The sequence below is a fragment of the Etheostoma spectabile genome, chromosome 15, assembly GCF_008692095.1.
Source record: "Etheostoma spectabile isolate EspeVRDwgs_2016 chromosome 15, UIUC_Espe_1.0, whole genome shotgun sequence".
In the NCBI taxonomy this organism is placed as follows: Eukaryota; Metazoa; Chordata; class Actinopteri; order Perciformes; family Percidae; genus Etheostoma; species Etheostoma spectabile.
The window spans coordinates 13,205,699-13,226,988 of record NC_045747.1 but is presented as its reverse complement, the minus strand read 5'-3'; the positions used below and the strand labels follow the sequence as shown (position 1 = coordinate 13,226,988).

At 39.5% G+C, this 21,290-nt stretch overlaps 1 protein-coding gene across 1 annotated transcript in view; it reads right to left on the bottom strand.

The window, feature by feature from the left end:
* The window catches only part of elfn1a (extracellular leucine-rich repeat and fibronectin type III domain containing 1a), a 66,331-nt gene extending 51,540 nt beyond the window's left edge, over window positions 1-14,791 (bottom strand). The window contains exon 1 of the mRNA XM_032537816.1: window positions 14,121-14,791. The gene's annotated coding sequence lies outside the window, so the exon portion shown is untranslated. The remainder of the gene's footprint in view (window positions 1-14,120) is intronic.
* Between the last annotated feature and the right edge of the window lie 6,499 nt (window positions 14,792-21,290).

The following is a 21,290-nucleotide window of genomic DNA, read 5'->3' as shown; positions in this document are numbered from 1 at the left end:
GACATGTGACAAAGGTCCTCAGCTTACATGGTTTATGTCTTACATCATGAAGCATCATGTGGTCGGGGCATGGATGGTTTGTGATGCATATAAATGCAAATGAATCATGGCAGGGCAGTTCAGGCTACAGCAGACCCAGACAGCAGGCTTTATTTAGAAAAATACATAGAAGAAAGAGAGCCTGCTTCTTTTTCCCCAGATATTTTGTGAAGAAACATGCTTAATTTAAATTAGAGGATATTTAAAGTATTCATGTTGTGGGGATTGTGGAAAGGACAAAATTAAAGACACAGATTATGTTAAAAATACATTGGAGAGGTTACCACTAACAATGTTTAAGAAGATTAATGGTTTAATAATAGTAATAGTAAATAGTCTCTGCAAATAATCAGATTATGGAAAACTAAGGTTTGTAATGAGCTCAAGATAGTTTAACAATATGCTTGATCTTTTTACTTATCCTTAACTAAGATTACTGAAGCCTTCAATATTAGTTAGTTGTATTCATTAAAAAAAAAAGTAGATTTTTATTTTATTTTACTTTATTGTACACTTTATAGGTGAAGATATTCATGAAACAGTGTAGTGCAGAGTAGTCTATAGGCATTCACTGTACTGTACTGACTGTTGGGCAAAACTGCTAGTTCGCGCACTTTTTTGAGGAAAAACTAAAACTTCTGATTAAAGCTGGAGTGCAAAGAGTGCAAAATCATTTTAGATCATGGAAATGATTCTCACAGAAAACTCAACTTTTAATCAATGAAATTGCAACCATCTGTCAACTGCCTCTCTTATGGGAGGCCCCTTCAAACTTTTGAGCCCTCGCCTCAGACCAAACCCTGGCGGCAGTCTGATCTGCAGGGACGACAGCCAAGAACGCCTGCAGAACCCGGCTCCAATCTATTAGCTTTCACTCACTGATATATTCAGACACAAAAACCTTAAAAGCTTTGATGTACTTGCTGGCCATCAGTGAATGACATATTTGTAGTTTTTGTTTCATATTTAACAACTGACACATCCTATGCTCTTTGTATGATAGAAGCTGCACATTGTCAGGGCTTTGAACACTGTACACGTGAAAGATTCATGCCGCAAGACACATTTTTTTCTTCTCATTTTCATCAAGCAGATTTCAGACATGCATTTAACGTGGAAGGGATAAGTATGCTTTGAACTATGTGTTCTTTAACATAGTCCCAGAACAGAGTCCACTTTTGTCTTATTGTAGTACTGCTACTAATTTTAGAAATGTGTTGCAAACAAGATTATGGATTAAATTGTGTACATTGGTTATCAATATTCCCAGTGTTAATGTATGCATTCTAATTATTAAGAGTAGCCTGCTTGTAGTTGTATGCAGTACTCAATGTCTCAGTCCAGCCAGAGCCATTCACATAGTATATCCATGTAATGAGATCAAATCAGCCAAATGGGAGTTATGAAATTCCTTAAACAGCAAGAATAATGAAAAGTGAAAGACCTACCATTTTTAATTATAAGTACAGTGACACTTGCACGTAGCACTAGGCATAAGCACTTAGCTGTGCAAATCAGAATAGACAGAAAAGGATACAGTTAGTCAGGCTTGAACCTTTAATAACAGAGCCTAATGTTCACTAAAGTGTGCTCTTTTCCTCATGGACTTTTTTTGATGTGGATTTATACGCTGGTCAAAATGGATTATAATTTTTAATCAGGCTCATATCTTAGAAGACTATCAAGGAAAATTAATTGAAACTTCAACCTCCTTTATGCTGTGATTAATGTAATGATAATAAAGCTAATTTTGCATTACATTGCTAAATTGAAGGGTTGTCTCACACACATTTCCATGAATATGTTCATTCCCGTTATGGGAATGACTGAAACTAAAATGCATGATTAATGTTGGAAAGTTCAATTTATTATTGATTAATGGAAAAACATTGTAGCTACCACAAGAATAAGGCTATATTTCATCAACTCAAATTAATATACTGTGTAGATTATTAGAATTAGGCCAATCATCGTAGTGATGGTTCCTTTTGATATCCTAGTCAGTTGAGAAATGTTTTTGATAATTTGCAAATAAAAACAAAACAAGTTCATCCTCATGTTATGACTGGCATTACTGTGACATAACAGATGTACTTCTTTGAAAACTTCCCTGGAGAAGGGAACGGAGGCACAACACATAGGAATTGACAGAGGGACTGTGCCTGAGGCAGATCGGATGGGAGTCATCGCAGGCACACCCACAGGGCTAATAGGCACTCTGGCCCTCAAGGGAGGCCCTGTCCTTGAATAAAACATACACAGTATATTTTGTAGTAATATTCACTGCTCAGGCTCATTTCTGCAGTTTATTCAGCACTCCACTGAGCACTCTGAGGATATTGAAGGGCCTGAGTTGTGTTCTTCTAGTTTAATGCTACAGGGAGTCATATTTGCTGTCCTTTCATTCAGACTATATAGGATCATACTGTAAAAACTATCAGCTGAAGCCAAGTTGGCTACAGAGCAGTAATTGCTCACTTATACTTCCCTTAAACACTTCTCATTTTCTCTGGAGGTGAGCTGATCTATAGTACTGTACTGAGACATCTACTATACTCATAGTCTATTTCCTCTAGTGAGGTGTCCTCTGGAGGGAGGACACATCCCTATGGTGTCCTGGCAATCATCACTCCCAGGTCATAGGGTGGAGGTGAGCTGATCTATAGTACTGTACTGAGACCATCTATACTCGTAGTCTATTTCCTCTAGTGAGGTGTTCTCTGGAGGGAGGACACATCCCTATGGTGTCCTGGCAATCATCACTCCCAGGTCATAGGGTGCCTTCTCTTTGTTCATCAAATCAGTGACAAGGTGTTCCAAGTTCCAAGCCAAGAAAAGGAGAAGGAAACGGCATGCTTTTCCTTGTATTTTTGTGTGCAAAGTGCCTGTGGCATGCAAGTCACAGTATTTTATTTATTGTATTTCACGGATGAAAATCTTCTACATCTCGTGCAAGTGAGCGGAGATCTGGATACATTATATCATAAGGTGAGCACTCGGCTCCACTCTTCATTTGCAGATTATTTACTGCCCTGACAGCATGAGGCTTTGGTATTCATCAACCTTCTGAATTGCACTTTAACCACTAGAGAGCCATGATTCTCTCTATTTGTAGTAGCTGCATAAGCAACTGAAGAAGGAGACCACAAAACTCAAAAAGCCTATACATTTAAAGTTAATGTAATCTGATCATAATTTTCAGATGTGACTGCAGGTTTTTCAGTTTAGTCACTAATTTACAGTACATGGTAGACCATGAGGCAGGGAAATCACACACACATCCCAGTTAAACCACACACACCTCTGTAAGAGCAGCAGAGAGTGCTTTCCAGCATAGCTGTGAAAGGATTTGTATGATCTCTTTTATAATTTTAATAAATATTATCGAGCCTCATGATTTTGATGGTTTCTCCGTGTTTAACAGAAAACAGATCTGTGTTTAACAGATCACATCAGACGCAAACATGCTTTGGTGTTCTGCTTGGTTTTTCTTTCAGGTTTATGTGGTTTTGGTAGCATGTTCTAAATATGAAAATCCTTGACATCTGTATTTTACCTCAAGTGGTTGGGTAGATTCTAAATTCAGACAGGTTATGAAAAGCTCCTACATTTACATTTACAATGTTGCTGAATTTTACAGACTAGCACTGTGTTTTGCGACTGTGTAGGGAGGTTTTACATTAAGACAGACAGGACTGTTAGGTCTACATCCAGCAGACACTGAGACTAGTTCTAATGCTGCCTTAGCCCTGGATTGAAAATATGAATTCTCTTTAAAGGGGTAATCTTGATTTTGTTGATTTCAAGTGGTTGAGTTTCTCACCTTGGTTTAAAGATGAACTGCACTGTGAGTGTGGTAAATACAACCTGATATCACTGTAAGCTAACCTGACGCCTTTTTCCTGTTCATTTTGTATAGCACATATAACTGTACATTTTTTTACTGTGCATAGCTTTACAGAGATTCCATTTGGTTGTACTAAAGAGGTGGGAAATCATAATTGGCACACAGGTTTTACACATATTTGTTAAAGGAATAACACCTCACAGGCTTGACAATCTGGCACCCCAGATCCGTTCTCTCGCTGTGCTCTGGTCTCACAGTGGGTGATTACCAGGCTGAGCTGATTCGGCCTAAAAGGCAGCGCTGTATAATGAGCAATGGAGGGTGTGAGTGAAGAGACAACAGGTGGAGCATCAGATTTATGCTCTGCAGCTGGGAATGGACCACTTTTCTTGCCAGCTGTCAACCTGGATAATAATCCTAAAAAAAAATAAAAGGCTTGTTCAAAAATGCTCATGCTACCAGAACATTTTTCTGTGATTCCATCAGCTGTTGGAATGGGAGAAATAAGTTATATTTGCAAAATGTTACTCATCTGGCTGTTGTTCAGAGACATCAGCTCTTAGCAGTTGATATGTTTCTGATTTGCTGCTGTAAGCACCAAGTAAGCTGCCAAGAAAGGTCTTGCATCCGATCTGAGTCATGATCTGTAATATTTGGAAAACGGCACTTTCAAAACTTGGCACAGTCCAACACTGACTTCATTGCTCAGGGCGCACCAAATATAGTGATGTTTTCCAGTTGATGTGGCTCGGTTCAGTTATTGCTTTGAAAGCCCAGCGTTCTACCTCGCTTTGTTGCTCTGCAATCAATCCCTCTGTAAAGGACACCCCTCAAAACAACTGCAGAAACGCAAGTGGGTGAGTGGAATTTTTGTGTGGAACAGTTTAAGTCCTAATAAATGTATAGTTTTTTCAAGGTTCCTTATGTTGTGCAAAGCACTTACACCTAGGCCTTTTCATGAATCCATTTAGATGACTAAATTTCAGGCTCTTTTAGTAATTTGCATTATATTAAAGGTTTGGATAGTTTCAATGAACATTGAGTCAAGTATGCAGTGTTATCGTACACTCTGGCCAGCTAATGGTGTGAATACTGGCACATTTTTGTAAGTAGATGCTAGTATGTTTGCTCTAAGTTTTGGAGCAGTTTCTATGGTAACAATGTCCTATCTTCACTTTCTCACTGATAATCTGTTGATTCACTGATTGAGATTGGAGCAGCTCTTTTCAAGCCTGTGAACAGCCATTGCTTTGACTCTGAAATATGTTGCACTCTTTAATCATGACAAGACACATGTGCTTAGGTAAGCAAAGTTGCTCACTTGCCAAAACTTAAAAGCTATACACCATGTTGACAGAGATGCTTGAAGGCTTTTAAGTTGAGAAGTAGAGATGCATTAGAGGTATTCTGGCAGCTTGCACACTGAAAGTCAATAGCCATCAAAAGACGTACTAAATTATTTCCTCGCAAAACTGACCTTTGACCCCACCGTGCAACAAACAAAGTCATCTACATGTTGCAATGGCTGGACATATGGCTGATGAAATTATTGATGAGTCAGACACCCTATTATTTCAAACCTGCCTTTCTCAGCTGTTATTTAAAGTAGACATTTTCTCATTTTAAGCTTGACTTTGTGAATCCATACTCTGTGATAGTGTAAGCTATTGGTCCCTGTGAGAAGCTTAGTTGAGGCAATGATGCTTTATTTTTGTCTTACAGAACCATTAAATGTCCCCAAAATAAAAAGAGAGAATTTAGTTTTTGAATTTAGACTCTTTTTTTCCACCATCTTTCAGGACGCAATGATGCCGAGCTTACCTAGTAAAACAGATGCTGGGGATTGTTGTGTTATAAAAGCCTTCTGTCACAACAGCTGCACACTGAGTTATGAAGGTGGTATTGCAGGAACTGGAAATGATCACTCATATATGGCATTATTAAGTAAGTAAAGTAAAGTAGTAAAGTTAGTAAAAGTACCAGCAATCAATTTGCAATCAAACTTCTAAAATGATTGGGAAAAAATGCATGACCCTCCCCAACAACTTATTGATGCCTTCTGTACTGATTTGCGCTTGGCAAGGATGTACAGATAGCCACTGTTATTTTACAATCATGACATAACCTCTGCTTTCTTATCTAACACATCACACTCTACCAAGATGGTGGCCATTTCAGTAGTAGTCTGTAGTAGTCTTTTCTGTATGTACTCTCTTTGTTTCTTCACTTGACTGGTCTGGAGTGAAACTCTTAGATTTTTGTGCTTCCAACTAGTGCTCCGTATTTTTGTCCTCAGCTCATTGTTATCCATTCTCTGCATCTGTTTGCAGTCACAAGAGCTTTAAATAGCTTGTTGTCCGCAATAGGCCTACCTGTGATCGTGGGGGTAGGGTCATGGTGGGGGATGGTGCAATGTTTGTTGGGGCAGACCATCTGCTAGCAATGGGTGGCCAAAACTGAGAGCTACATGGAAAAATATGCACCAAACAAATCGCTTTTTAAATCTGGGTGTTTTCATGAATACAAAAGTTGGGTGACTATCTGATGTAGACCTTGTTATTTGGGTCAACTGGATATTTATGGGGGTTGCCCATCAGCCGCCAAGCATTCACTAGCATTGCAGTCTGTCCCCTTCATGGCTTCTTAAAAACAGGCTCAACGGGAAGCAATCAGCTTGCTCAAATCATCCATAAGATGTGTGTACAACAATGTGGTTGGCTGCGGTGTGAAGTAAGACTAAGGGATGACCTTCAAACAACATCAAAGTGAAGATGAATCCTGGACTGATCATCTGATTTCTCCTTGTCTTTCACTTTAGATGATTGTACACCAAAATGTTTGTTCAGTCAGTGAGGGGGAATTGGGTGCACGCAGCAAAACTAGCTCCACAATCAAGCCCCTGAGATAAAAAGTAGAGACATTAACCAACAACATTGTGAGTGGACTATGAGTGCACAGAGGGCTTGTATGTTTGTAAGCAGTGAAAGGACATTCTGACATAATTGTGTGTGGGACTCATTGTCTTCTAATTTGTCCATTTACTATATTATTTCATTTTACAATATTTGAAGTGTGGCATCCATTCATTACACTGACTACACATTTTAACTGTACATAATGTACAGTTTAGTGATACCAAAAACCAGGACTTTGAATTTGAGTCTTAACACATTTTTCCAAAACGTCATTGAATCTGTGCTCCAGTCTGCCCCCCTCCTCCCTCCAATTCAAAAGTTTTTAAACCACCCCTTGCTCCAGGTGTTGTAAATACAAAAAAAATTGCAGCAATTAGATGGTGTAATTGTGTAAAAAACAACCTGTATCACTGTTCACTGATCATTTGTTCAGAATGTAGCAGGTAGAATAGTCTGGTCAAACAAACTAAAAAGTTGGTGTATTGTTTTTGACCTGAATGAATTGAGATTTCTAAGATAATCACAAAATATCTGAGCTGTTGGTTGAACAATTTGCTTTAGAGATAAAAACACAGAAAGACTTCAATAAACAGTATTCAGTTATTGAACACAGTTATTGGAATAGATGATGGCACTACGTAAGTCTTCATCAAAAAGTGAAGGATAGAAATACGGAGTGTCAAAGACCCACACTGTTGCATGCTGGCAGTGTTGAAGAGAAAGAACACACATGTAGTGCTTCATGTTTACAGAAATCATTGAACAGGTTAGTTTCCTCAGTACATCATTAGTGGATCAGCCGTTTATGAGCACAGACTAGTGTCATTAACATTCATATGGATGAGGGCCATGTTTTGATTACCATCATACAACTTTTGGCATCTATTGACCTGAAAGAATTTTCTCACTGTTTGATGAAAAGCATTTGCCTTCAATGTGGCATGGGGAAGTAACTTTATTCACAGCATCAGTCACTTTAAAAGGCTGTTGCTTTAAATTTCATGATTGGTAGGAAACCGCAAACTGCCTAATCATGTTAGCAATCAAGGATCTAATCAGCTACTGATCATTTTAAAACACTATTTGTAACTGCAATGACACTTTATGTTATTATCTAAACAAAAGATGTGCAATTCACAGACTGTTGTAAAAAATTATTTTAATTTGATTGACTGACAGCTCAGTCTTAAATATATTTTCTTACTTGGTGGACTTTAAGTGCCTTGGACTTTGCAGACCTACTCCTTGTGTTTTATATTTCCCCCAGGGAACCAATTAATGTGATTGGTTCCCTGTCTTTTCAGTGTAAGAGAGAGAGATAGGGAGTGTTTTAGATAGAGAGGCAGACCATGTTTGTGCCCATGTGTATATCTTAGAAAGTACCAAAACTGCCTTAAAGTAGTTGTCAGCTGTTAAAATGATTGATAGTAAATGGAGTACTACGACATCTAATCCTATTTTTACAATCCTTAAAATGTTAGCCCTAATCTATTATACTATAGAAACAGCACTTCCACTCAAGGTAATTAGCTATGTCCAATAAATGAAAGATACGTCATCATGGCACATTTTCATTTTCGTTCATTCACACCTGACGGCACGTTAACACAAGTCCTGTTAGAATTAATTTGTTAAAACCTCACATTTTATCCTATAGTTTGGTTTGATTAAGGCGCTGGGATCAGTTTCATTCAAACTCAAGTGTGCACCTAAAACAACAATAAACAATACAAGCCTCAGACTTCTCAGGTGCAGTTACTTTGAACAGATAAAACAATTGACAGGACACTGTATGTATTTATGACACATCATGTTGACAATTAATTTTTACAGCATCCCTTTTATGATTGATGAAGAGCATTTGCAGTCTGGAATATACAGAGAATGAGACTAAGTCTCATATCCGGTTATTCATTCATCATCTTTTTGTCTTTGACTACGACAGAAGGTACAGCCTTTGTCACAAGGTTGCACTTTGTTTTGATCGTTTCCTGGCGTCATTTGGACCAAAGAAAATGAATAATTGACACAATCACACCTGTATCTGCAACCAACATAAATAGCTTAATTATAGCCATGGCCTTTAATTGCTATTGCTTATGATTGACACCTTACTGTATAAAACGCAGTCTGTATACAATGATTATCGGGTTCCACCTGAATTACAGTTACAGAGCTTTTATTTAGACAATTTTGATATTTTTTGAAGATGGTGTTCAAATGTAATTTTATTGTTTGACCATTTTAGGTACATGAATAAAATGCTATTCAAAAACAGATATTTTTATGACATAAACTGATACAGATACAAATTGTAGCCAAAAGACTGGCCATAGAAACTGAGTATTAAGACTATTGAAACTACTATCACTAAAAGAGAATTTAGTTTCATAAAATGGAATAGATAAGCCAGTGCTTTGCATGGGTGGTAATGTACAGAGCATTTGTGCTGTGTACAAAGCACAGAGGAAGTGCTTCTCTGGTTTCTAATGAAAAGGTGACCCACGCACCATAAGGCCCAGTGCATTCTGCTATGCTGATCATCATATGCATAATCTGATGTTACAAAAAGCATGCATTTAGGAAAGGGAATCAGGGACGACCCTTGACACACAAAAAACTGCTTCTGAAGTGAGCTATGACAGAATTCTTATGTATCGCCAGCTTTAATGGGCTCTCATGTACAGGATATTCGTCAAGCAGAGCAGGTGCCTGCAGATACACTGCCATGGTGTTTTGCATCCCAGCATCTAATTACTTTACCGAGAATATGGCAAGGAAAAAACAGAGCAATGTTCAATATGCCTCACTCTGCCATTTTGTGATGCTTGTTTACTAAAGGGTTTCATCTATCATCAGGCAGCCAGCAGGTGGCTGGGGAAACTACATAGAAACGTTTCTGGCACTCTTGGGTGGATTAATTGCTGTGCACTCCTAAATTAAAAAGACTGATTGACACCCTCAAGTGAATCCCTACATCTCCGGGTTGATCCTTACAGCCTGTCAATGGCACAGCAGCTCATTAAACTTTACTGTCTCCAGCTTTCTTCTCATGTACAGTACATACATTCAAATTCTGCTTAGCTCATGTGGGTTGATCAGTTGTCAAGAAATATGTAAAATGTTCTTAAGTAGAAGAAATTTAAGAACTTATCTTAGCAATAATGGTTACACCTGAAATGTTTTTTCTTCTTTTTAAAATGTACATTGAATCCAAAGAGCCATTGCTGCCACTTTCATTAAACTCCCCTAAGTAAACTCAACTACTTTATTTCCTGAGATGAGACCAGGCCACAGTTCTGTGAACACAATGTGCAGTTAATGACTGATGAGCTGCTGAATCAAGGTGAAGTTTGCTATTTTTTTTGCATGCTTTCCAGGAGATATCATCCCAGCAAAGGTGCATCTTTGTTTTGCACTAGTTAAATAAAATGTACTGGGCAGTTTTTTTGTATTTTCAGCCTTATCTGCTAGTTACAGCCTTTATTAGATATTGGAAATCCCCAACCAATTGCCTTCCTTTCCTGAATGTTAAATTACTGTCAATAACATTTCCTTTTCGTGTCTGTTGTCTGGAGGTGCAACGCTGACAGTGTCATTGATGGTTCTGTCCTTCACAACAAAGGACTCTTCACAGGTCTGTCCACTGCAAACACTGAAGAAAAGCTTCAAAGCAAAGGTCGATAGCTATAATACATTAATTACCATGTGTTTTTAAAATTGAGATAATAAGTGTCTGTTAGCTCTGAGTATCTACTACATCATCACATAAACAAAACAATAAAGGTTACCATTTTTTATTTTAGAAGACAAAGTTATTTATTATTAAAATGTAATGCTATCAGTATCATAATCAGTTCTAACTTTTATTTATTGCTATGTAAGTTGTAATGCTTATGTTTTCAGTCCTAGTTTGTAGTAGATTTGGTGACATTTGGGGGTTTTAGTGGTAAGAGATGCTGGATTCCATGCATGCTTAAATACCTTCTGCATGTGAATGAACTTCTCTTAAATCCAGTGTGGGAATGGCAGACTCCACCACTAACAGTGAAAAGTAACATTCAGAGAGGTAACTGCAGAATGTAAATACACGGATGTGCAATTGCTAAAAGAAAAATGCGGGTTAGATGTGACTATAACTGAACTACTGTATATGGGCTTTCCCTGTTGAAACATAACTATATCTGCTGAATCTAATCCAGGCATTTAGCACTTACTGAAAGGATAATTACATTTTCTCCCTCCTTTTGTTAGCCCTCTGTGTCCAATTTCATGACCTTACTATTCTTCAATACACAAAAAGAGCTCATTCTTTCTTTTCTTGAAAACAGCTGAGTGTCACACGGGAATTTTGAAACTAAGGTGGTGCAACAGCTCTTGTAAAATGGCTCACACACTACTCGCAGCACAGGAAGTTTCTGTTTGAATTTTTACGGTTGTGGAAGCTGTGGAGCTTGAACTAAAACATGACATGCTGTTGTACCATGTTTCACAGCTCCATCTACAAACCCAGACTGGTCCCTTTGATTACACACTGTTAACCATATAGCCAGAGCATCGCTGCACCGTATAGTCAACCAAGCCTCGGTAACTTTTTTCGACAGTATGACATCAATTGGAAAACATGAATGTATTTGCATTGCGAGTGCAATGTTTTTGCTGTTTTTCAACCGATGTGGCGAGTAAACTGCATTTTTGTCATCCCAAAAGGAGACACCACTAACCTCAGTATATATGTAAAAACACCCATGTCATTAATGCTGTATATACTGACTCAGAATCAGCAATACCCTATAGATGAAATATGATTATGTGGGGGTATGATATAGTTCACAACCAACCGGAAACATGGGAGATATAAAGAGGAATGACATATGGTGAAAGTCCCCAACTGGACTCAAACTGGTGATGCCACAGTTACATGCAGAATGTGTTTAGATTTAAGGTTTTTATTCTCCATAGCACTCTACAACTTTTGTGTACACTCACAATACTACTTGCCTCTAAAATCTTTCTCAATTCAGACAATTGGATTTATAGCAGACTAACTTGCTAACATAGATTTTTTGTTGCTTTTATTCAAGTCATCCACAGAATAGAATCGTAGAAAACTGTTATGTGTGCTGCCATTTCCATTTAAAAAGGGTTGGTCACATTTTCAAAACCGCTGTCCCTCTAGGATATCTGTCTCTCTCAAACAGCAATTTATCGAATAGGGCAGCCTCATCTTTTCCACTCCTCACCATCATGAGAAGCTGTAATTCTCTCAGTATCCTCGGCACGATCTCTCTCTCTTTCTCTCTCTCCTCCACAAAGAATCAAGCTAAGGCAACTTGCATACAAAATAGCTGACTTAATCAGCTAGCTGCATAATCAAGATAAGGAAGACGGGGATAGAAAAAGTGAGATGTGGAGGCTAATGCAAGAGACAGCTTTAGCAACAACAGCAAAACTAAGATGTTTTGAAACAGTCATAACTCTAGACACTAAAAGTTGGAAGAAGCAAGATAATGATTCACACTGATGGTAAAGGCTAAGCTGAGGCTGATCTTCTGTAGGAAATGACTGGAACGAGGGTAACCACGGATAATTAATACAATGTCAGCAGAGCAGTGGCATAAAACTGATTTATCTTAAAGCTTAGTCCGTTTTTTTTTTTTAAATTAATTAACGTCCATTACATTCAAACCATTGACCAAAGACTTGATATAAAGCTAGGACTTTCCACCAAACTCTCTCTGTATTTTTCGGTATGGCTATGTTCAGAAGATTGTGGAGTCCGGTGACTTTCCTGAGCAGAAACTTAAGTGAAGATGATTACCTCTTCTGAAGAGTCCATCATGTATTTTTAATCCACCGTGCCCTCCTTGGCTACTAGCAACTGTGCAGGGGAGGGGCGGGCGCTAGGCGCAATCACGGAATGCTTGTATCATGTGGATGCACCGACAGTGTTGTTGTCATAGAATTTCCCATGGGGGTGGCAAAAACTACGCACTATAGCTTTAAATGCGTTCCTGGTTTTAAATGTCATTAAGACAGTAACATATTATTTAAGCAGAGCCGGGATGATGCAGCACTTCTACACCTACGTCCATAGTGCAGCTGAGTGGAAAGCTAGAGAATTATTCCTATGGGCTTGTCATTTCCTTGGCTGTGTGGCCGCAAGTGTAATTTATATCAAACCTGGCATTGTTTCAGCTTTTTTTTCAACCCTGATGCTTTGGACTACAGATCCTTCCCAATACCACCACCACATCCTCCCCTGACAGAACAATCTGGAAGTCTTCATTCAGAGCTGGCTAAAGATCTTTGGAAATTAGGCCTATGCTGACTAAAAAAAAATCTGTCAATCTATATGAAGCCTTGTGCAATTCAAATAAATCTACATGTCTAGTGTGCAGTATATAGTACGCATTTCCAAGACAGATGGCACAGACACAGCAAAATCCTCAGCTAATCTGAGTAAAACTGCACAGGGCTATAAGTACAAGACTGTGTAATGTCAACATGATAGGTTCAGGCCATGCAATGCCCAGATCCTTTATTATTTGTCTTAAATTTTCAGGATCGTACCGTTTGCCATGACTTAATGCAGGGTTTATTTGGCAAAGATTTGTGAAACTGACTCTCATTTTGTGCCTGTGGTGTAGGCTGAGTAGGCCTAATGCTGAAAGATTTTTATTTATTTATTTATTCAGTAATAATAAGAAGTAAAAGCTTACTTTCCCATTAGCATGAGTTCTCACTCCGATGTGAGTAGATATCCGGGTTTTTTTGGTGGATCTCTGAAAAAAGTTCAGCCATTCCTGGTTAAGTAATTGCGGCTGGGGAGCTGTCCGTGGTGCTGAAGCGACATCTAAAGCGGGGGGTGTTATTAGAGGTTTACAGTTGCAAAGTACCTACTACATTCCCTGGAGCCGAATCAGGTGGAAGCTAATCTATTGTGTCATAAAATGCACAAATATTCAGTCAAATGAATTTTCAGAATGATAGAACTTATCAGAAAGAAAATTAAAAGACTTCTTGCAACACAGGGATCGCAATCTAAGAGTGCCCCCATGTCCCATGCACGGTACATGTCAGCTTTCAAAGATCTCTCAGAAACGAACTCAACTATGCATTTTGTACGGTGTGTACGCTCAATAAAAGAGTTGCTGTTTTGTTCTGCACACAAACACTATCACCAATAGTATTTAAAACACTCCCGTTAACCATAAAGATGTACCACGTTCCCGTGTGAATGCAATAGACATAACGTACAGTATGCTGTCTGTAAAGTCTGCGATTTTGAAGTGTAAAATAACACTGTAACAGCTTACCTGCTTGACGATCGCGGAGCAAGAGGCTCTTCCTGATGCAAGGCTGGGTTCTTACTGTATGTCACCACGAACACAATATATTTTCAAAGAGACAGGAGTTCGTTCTGTTCGATAGTGAAACATAAAAAAAAAGAATCCCAGTTCTCTGTTTTCGGGTCGAAGACGCACACAGCCTCGGCTGACTGTGTCAAGGGAGAGTCTCAAAGATCCATTTAGTGGCGAGTGATTTAATTCAGGGCTGAGCTCCTCTCACCGCTCGCCTTTATGTATGCTGAACAGACCGGGAGTCCAGCTTGGGGTTTTTCTATTAAACCCGAGAGCTGACACCGGCGTTTAACCGCAATCAAAAGAGGCGGGTACGAATGCTGGATAGGTATTACTGTATCAGTAGTGAAGCTGCGGGGAATAAGTGCGAAAGGAGCGCATGTTGATCCTCCATTCTAGCCGAGGCAAAGTTTAAATCTCATAATAAGATTGTTTGTCACCGCGAGGCTATAAATGGTAGCGGGTTCATCACGGATGCTAGGAGAGTTAGGGCAACAACTCCTCCGGTTGAAGTGAAAACGCATGATAGCCGCTGTATCATAAAAAAAAAAAACGGAGAGGTTTTCAAGTTAATGAAGACAGTCGGAGTGAAAAGTATCAGCTACGTCACATGAGCTTTCAGGCTTGAACAGCCAATCTATGAGCAAACTTTTCCTCCTTCTTTCTCTGACCATAGGCTGCACCACCGCGCTAGAAATTGCTCAATTTTACAGTCTGGTTGGGGGCATGTTTAATTTGCATGAAAGAAGATAGTATATATATTTTTTTTACCACACAAAGGTCCATTGGTCCTACCAGCAGGGGGCCCTTTATTCACCAAAAGAAGTACCTAATATGTCCAAGCAATTTGGTGACTATGTGACGTAATATTCCCTTTAACATCACCTGCATATTTTTGTAATAGTCACGTTATGTTATATTTGTACACACTAAATGGATATGATTACAAGCTGTTTATGTCATGCACAGGCACAAATGTAAAAAAGGAAAATGTAATTTAAATGGAAACCATTAGGGAGTCTCAATAGACAAATAAAAACTGCCACGTTGCAAATGCATGGTCTGTAAATTTCAGTATTAAATGGAGGGGGGGGGGGCAGAGAAAGGGAGGGGCCATGGTAGTTATTGAAGTAGACCATACTTCATTAAAGAGGTCAGGCCTTGGTCCCTGTGATATTAAATCAACACACATCAATGATAAATTGTTGAATACAAGAAACTGAAGAATACAACACACCCACATGGACCTGCTCCCACGCATTGTGATACAGGACAGTGCTCACAAGAAATAGGAGGTAAAATTAACATTTTAAAGTACAGGTAAAAGGAGCTGGAAAAGTAAAAAACAGAATAAAGGATCACATTTTCCTCCTAAGTTATAGCTGTGACCAAACTCTGATCTGTGCCTCAATGGTTAAACCCACATTGTCTGTCCCTGTGTAAATGCAGTCCCAGATTTAATTTATGGAGAGTGCAGCCTGATGTCCTCTGTAATGACGTAGTCTGGGGGATGACCCGAGCAAGTCGGGAAGCGGCTGCCAGGCTCTTTTCTGAGAGGGAGCAAGTGGTTGTGGGACGACTTGGCACAGGCTCTGCAATGTCTTGTCTCACTGCAGCAGCCACGTTGGAGCTGTGAAATGTGGCCGCCGACAGCCCGGCCCAGGAAGTCAGAGCAGTGCAGCTGCAACACTGAGAGTGACAGAAACACTGTATCATGCTCCTCAATGTCCTCACGACCCCCGGGCGATCCTGATACATGACCCCATACAGACACTGTAGCCTTTGAGCCTGGTGCTGCCACTGCACAAGACCCTGAATGAAAAAAAAATAAAGGTATCAGGACCCACAGCTGGAAGAATAAAGAAGGTCACAGCCAAAGGTCTCATTCTTCTTTTGAGCAGACAAGCTACATGTATTCTTCATCCATCCATCCATTCATCCATCTTCGTCCGCTTATCCGGTATCGGCTCGTGGGGGCAGCAGCTCCGGCAGGGGACCCCAAATTTCCCTTTCCCGAGCTACATTAACCAGCTCCAACTGGGGGATCCCGAGGCGTTCCCAGGCCAGGTCGGAGATATAATCCCTCCATCTAGTCCTGGGTCTTCCCCGAGGCCTCCTCCCAGCTGGACGTGCCTGGAACACCTCCCTAGGGAGGCGCATGTATTCTTACACATGCCAATGTTTCTGCATCAAATCTGAATCCTAACAAGCAAATAACTCTTGGAATGCATTGGAGAAGGCACATACAGTATGTACAAGCTTCTGATATCTGTTTTCAATGCCTCTTTGTTTTGTTTATTTTTTCTTCAGATACAACATGAGGACAGCAGCTTTCAGAGTGCAGCAGATGGGGTGGGTGCTTCATGGGCTTTCTTAATGAACCTTCCCAGCTGAATTTACCTTGAGGGCATGATCGCTATGGAATATTTATTCGTATAGTACTTATAAATCCAAATATGTAATGTTGTTGTTGTCTTGTCAACTTGTGAATGGATATATTGATGCTGATTTGTGGGTTTCAAGAAAATCTACTATATTTGACAGATTTCTGACAGGTTTTACATATAATCCAAGGTTGCAGTACTGTAGGTTTGTTTACATAACAGTGTTTAACCCTCTTGTTGTTCTGTCACTTCGCATTTGGGTGTCCTTACAGCATTTTCAGTTAAACTGATGCTTTTCAGGGATTTAAGCTCAAAGCTGAACGTGCTTGTCCTTTCACAACAATCTTAGTCTTTTTTTTGGCGAATTGTTGAACACAGTCTGAATTATGCATTACATACATAAACATTAGACAAACTAGACTAGACAAACATACACATTTTATGTAGTTTGCTATGAAACTATCTTACAATAAAAGACTAAATTTAACTGAAAAAACAACAATGAACATAAAGCTGAAGTGGAAATCTATCCAACGACATAACTGTAAGTAATGTTTTCTGGTATTTAATGAGTGCTATGACACACGTCTGGGACACACCAGGTATTGTTTTCATAAACACAGAATAAGTACAAGTATACCTAAGAAAACCAACAACCTGGACATTTCAATCCAGTCAAGAGCATGTACATATAACTAAAATGTTGATTTTCGTACACTTTCCTCTAATACAGAAAATTAAAAGTACAAAATGACAGCAGTTCTGCTTCTGAAATTGGGCGATTTTACTTGTTTTGCATTGGAGGTAAGAGGTGGTAAGACGTCTTGTGAATCTTGAGCAACTGTTACAAATAAAAAGATTATGAAGTCAACAAATGAAATACAGGCAGAAGAAAAGGAGGCAGACAGATGGAATGTATTCAAATCCTTGATTTACTGGCTAAGCCAATTTGGTGCTGAGGCAAGTAACAGGGCTGGCAATAATTTAGGGTAGGGGACTGTGACTGCTGGTTGATATGATGGAATATCTGCTGTCAGTGAAGTGCAGGAGATCCATCTTACTGGCTAAGTAGTGGAGCCGACATCTACAGCTGCTTCACCAATGATAAGGTAATGTGGGAGAAATAGAAAGCTGCACTCAAAAGGTGCTTGTTGACTTTAACAGCCCTACTTACATACCTTAGTATTGTCCTCACAGCAACACAAACACAGCAAAAATGATGAAATGTTTCACCCTCGCAAGCTGTGAAGTGACTGCACATGTCATGGAATTAATGTCTGGGCTATTGGTCCAGTCTTCTCTGTCGACGCACTTGTATACAGCTAACAAGCACATGAATAAAATGAAACTGAAGAAAGAAGAAAAAATGTGGTTATATAGTAAAGAAAATTACTGACCCAGTGACAATTTTTAATCATTATTTACAGAAATAAATTGTGATACTATAATTCAAGTGGTCTGAGAAAAAACTAGACTTCTGCACCAGCTCCTTGGCTCTGTTAATAATAGGTAAGAGAAACTTTATTGTCATCAGTCTATGTACAATACAGAACATTGAGTAATATTCATTCATAACAGAATTGTGTAAAAATGTGCATGGAGCCCGTTTTTATTCCCAGGTCATCATATATTGGCACTTTGTCATGGTCCTTGGTTTGTATGCTACAAAGTGGTGGTATTTGACGACCTGGGATGAGAACGGATTGTTACAGTGCTGTGTGTTTTTAGTGTTTCCCCTGCTCCTCGCCTGTCTCCTCTGCAGAGGTGCAGATGCTTTAGAACATAACCACCATGAAGTAATCAACGATTTACATTGTATTCCTCTGATTGACTGCTTAGTTCTTGTTAATGCTGCGTCCTCTCTTTATACACTTTCTACCTCTCTTGACCACCACTGCTCTCTCTCGCTCTCTCGCTCTCTGTTTACAAACACCAGCCAATAAAAGAAACATATTATCTTAAAGTACAGTCCTTGAAAATACTTACCGATAGTTACAGTCTACCATTGAATGTTAATACAGCAATATGCAATTCCATGAACAATTGTGAGACTTTGCATAGAATGAATTCATCTAGAATTCTACTGAGCAGACAATAATGAGCAGTGACAGAAAGACAGTTCAGAGCGATAAAAAGGAAGAGGAAATATGTATGCAGGAAACAGTTTAACCAGGCCTCCACAAACCAAAAATTGCAATGAGCAACTAACTCTGAAGAATAATTTGCATAAACACTAGGTAGAGCGCTGAGTGGGACTAGGTTACGACACGGATCCCAAGCCGACAAACCTTTGTGGGAGTACCATTTGCATTCATTTAAATATTTAGTCAGCACAGATAAACTGCTCGAGATGATAATTGATATTGTATTTCCTGCTGTAGGTTTACAACATGTTTAAATTGCACCTAGGAGGGACTTGCAGTCATCACTTGGTTGGATTGGTTTTCATTTCACCCAGCTACGCAGGTTTGGGTTGAGCTGGTTAGAAACTTATTTAGTTCTGCTGAACTATCAATTCCCTGTCCCCTAAGACAAGAAGACCAATTTGAGATTGTATCTTCTTAGTGGCTACGCAGGGGTAGGGAAATGTTGCTTAAGCCAAGGTATTACCCTCTTTGAAGTTAATTGTTTCTCTGCTTTGCCTGTGTCCATGCTCATTATGGAGCAGTCAAGGTGTCAGACCTCAGACCTCAGAAGTTCTCTTAGAGCCAGAAAAAGCTGATGCGAGGGTCGTAATGCTCTGTAATTTAGTGGAAATGATGTCCTCTATCGGCGCCCCTTCTCCTGTATGTTTCCTATGAAGATATTTGACAGCTTGGGTACCGAGAAAGACAGCTCACAGTGGAGAGCAGAGCGTGGGCAAACTCAGCCAACACTCAGCGAGGAGGGCTGGGGCCCCATGGTGGCTGCCTCAGCGTGACCGGTGGGATAAACACACCACCTACACTAAAAGCCTTACAAAAGAGACAAGACTATTCCAACAGCTGTGACATGCAGCCTGTACCCTGTGACTCTGGAATGAACAAGGTTTATTTATGGTTTAGATGGAAGAAAGGCTGAAAATACCAGATGTTGGTACTTTCATGAAAATACCTGATATTAGTACTTTCATGAAAAAACCTGATATTGGTACTTTTATGACGCAAGACATTTACAATAAATAATGGCCTGTGTAACCTGCTTTGGTCAGTTTTTGTGCCACCTCTATCCATTAGCTTGGAGGCAAGACTGGAAATACCTATATTTTACTCAGAGCACCCAAGAAAATTGCACTGCATGCATGATTCAAAAGCTTGTTCTGCCTTGTGAGCTCAATTTATCCACGGTCAACAAATACAATTTGGATTTGGTTCTGTGACAGATTGATTTAATTTGAATATCACGACAATTTGGCATTGTTGTCAAAGAAAAGTGCCTTCTTTGCATGTCCTTTTCATCAAGCTGATGACAATATATTTGCCTTAGATAGTGACTGCTTCATTAGGAACCCTACAATAGAGAACATTTCCTTGAATTTCTCCCTAGTAATGATTTTACAGCGGCTTGGGATGTAGCATAAACTTTACAATACCTCTGCATTTGAATTATTCAAATTTGAGAGTGCTCTGAATGCAGAGCAATTCCCTACCAGGGCCTTTTATTAACAAGCTTGGCTGCATGCCTGTGAAACCATGAGATCCTCTGACTCAATGGCATCCTTTATACAGTTAAGAATCCTCTCACCTGTCTGCACACATGCTGGCATTCGCTTCATTCCCCAGAGGGGTAAAAATTACTAGTTAATTATTCATCTGGTAGAACTGTTGCCGTCTTTCATCAGCTTAAATGTCATGATATACCACTAGATATGTATAAGGGGGGAAACCTTCTCAGTAGTGAAGGATGTGCTGTCCATTTTAATTCTTAATCTTCTTTATTAGTAAGAATGTGAGCTAATATAAAGACAGCCCTGCTAATATTAGTTTATACTTTTTCAGGGTCATCTAGTCTCCAGTCTTTATGCTGAGCCATGCTGACCAGCTACGTGGTATCAATGTGCTCATCAAACTCTCAGCAAGAAAAACAAGTAAGCATATTTCCCAAAACTATTAATTATTATAACTTATACATGTAATTGTATGAAACTAAATCAGTACAAAGAACAAATAAAACCATTATGGCAATAATATTTGCAGAAATGCTAATAAATCATTCCTCATCCTACGCAGTATTGATTCTTTCATTCACAACATCTGACTCATCATAGGATTTAACCAGACTGATGGCAGGTCAGAGGCCAGGGAAGTGGACTCAGGCACACATGTGCTGTATATCTACATCCCTCCCTTAGTCATTTCAAACCAAGTGTTGATACACTGTAGCCGCTGCTTGTGTGTCTGTCTGCAGGCAGTTAGCATTGAGGCGCCCACCAGTCTGCATCCATCTGACTGCAGCCAGGGAGCCTGGGCCTTCCAGTGCCCTATCCATGAGAGAGCTGAGCCCAGCAGGCAGCCCACACAGTTGCTCTGCATACCGACAAAAGGACATCCGCCTACACTATGTTGTCTAAATGATTCCCTAGCTCACGTAACGTTAAAAAAGCAGAGCAGATTGTGAAGTGTATGATCAGTGGAGGTTGGAAAGTGTTTAGAGAAAATACATACTTCAGTTCCTGTAAAACTTTTCATTACTGCACTGAAGAGTTTCTTGAATTAAAAGAGCAGGGTCAAAGGTTGGGAGCTGGCCTATGATTTCTGACAGA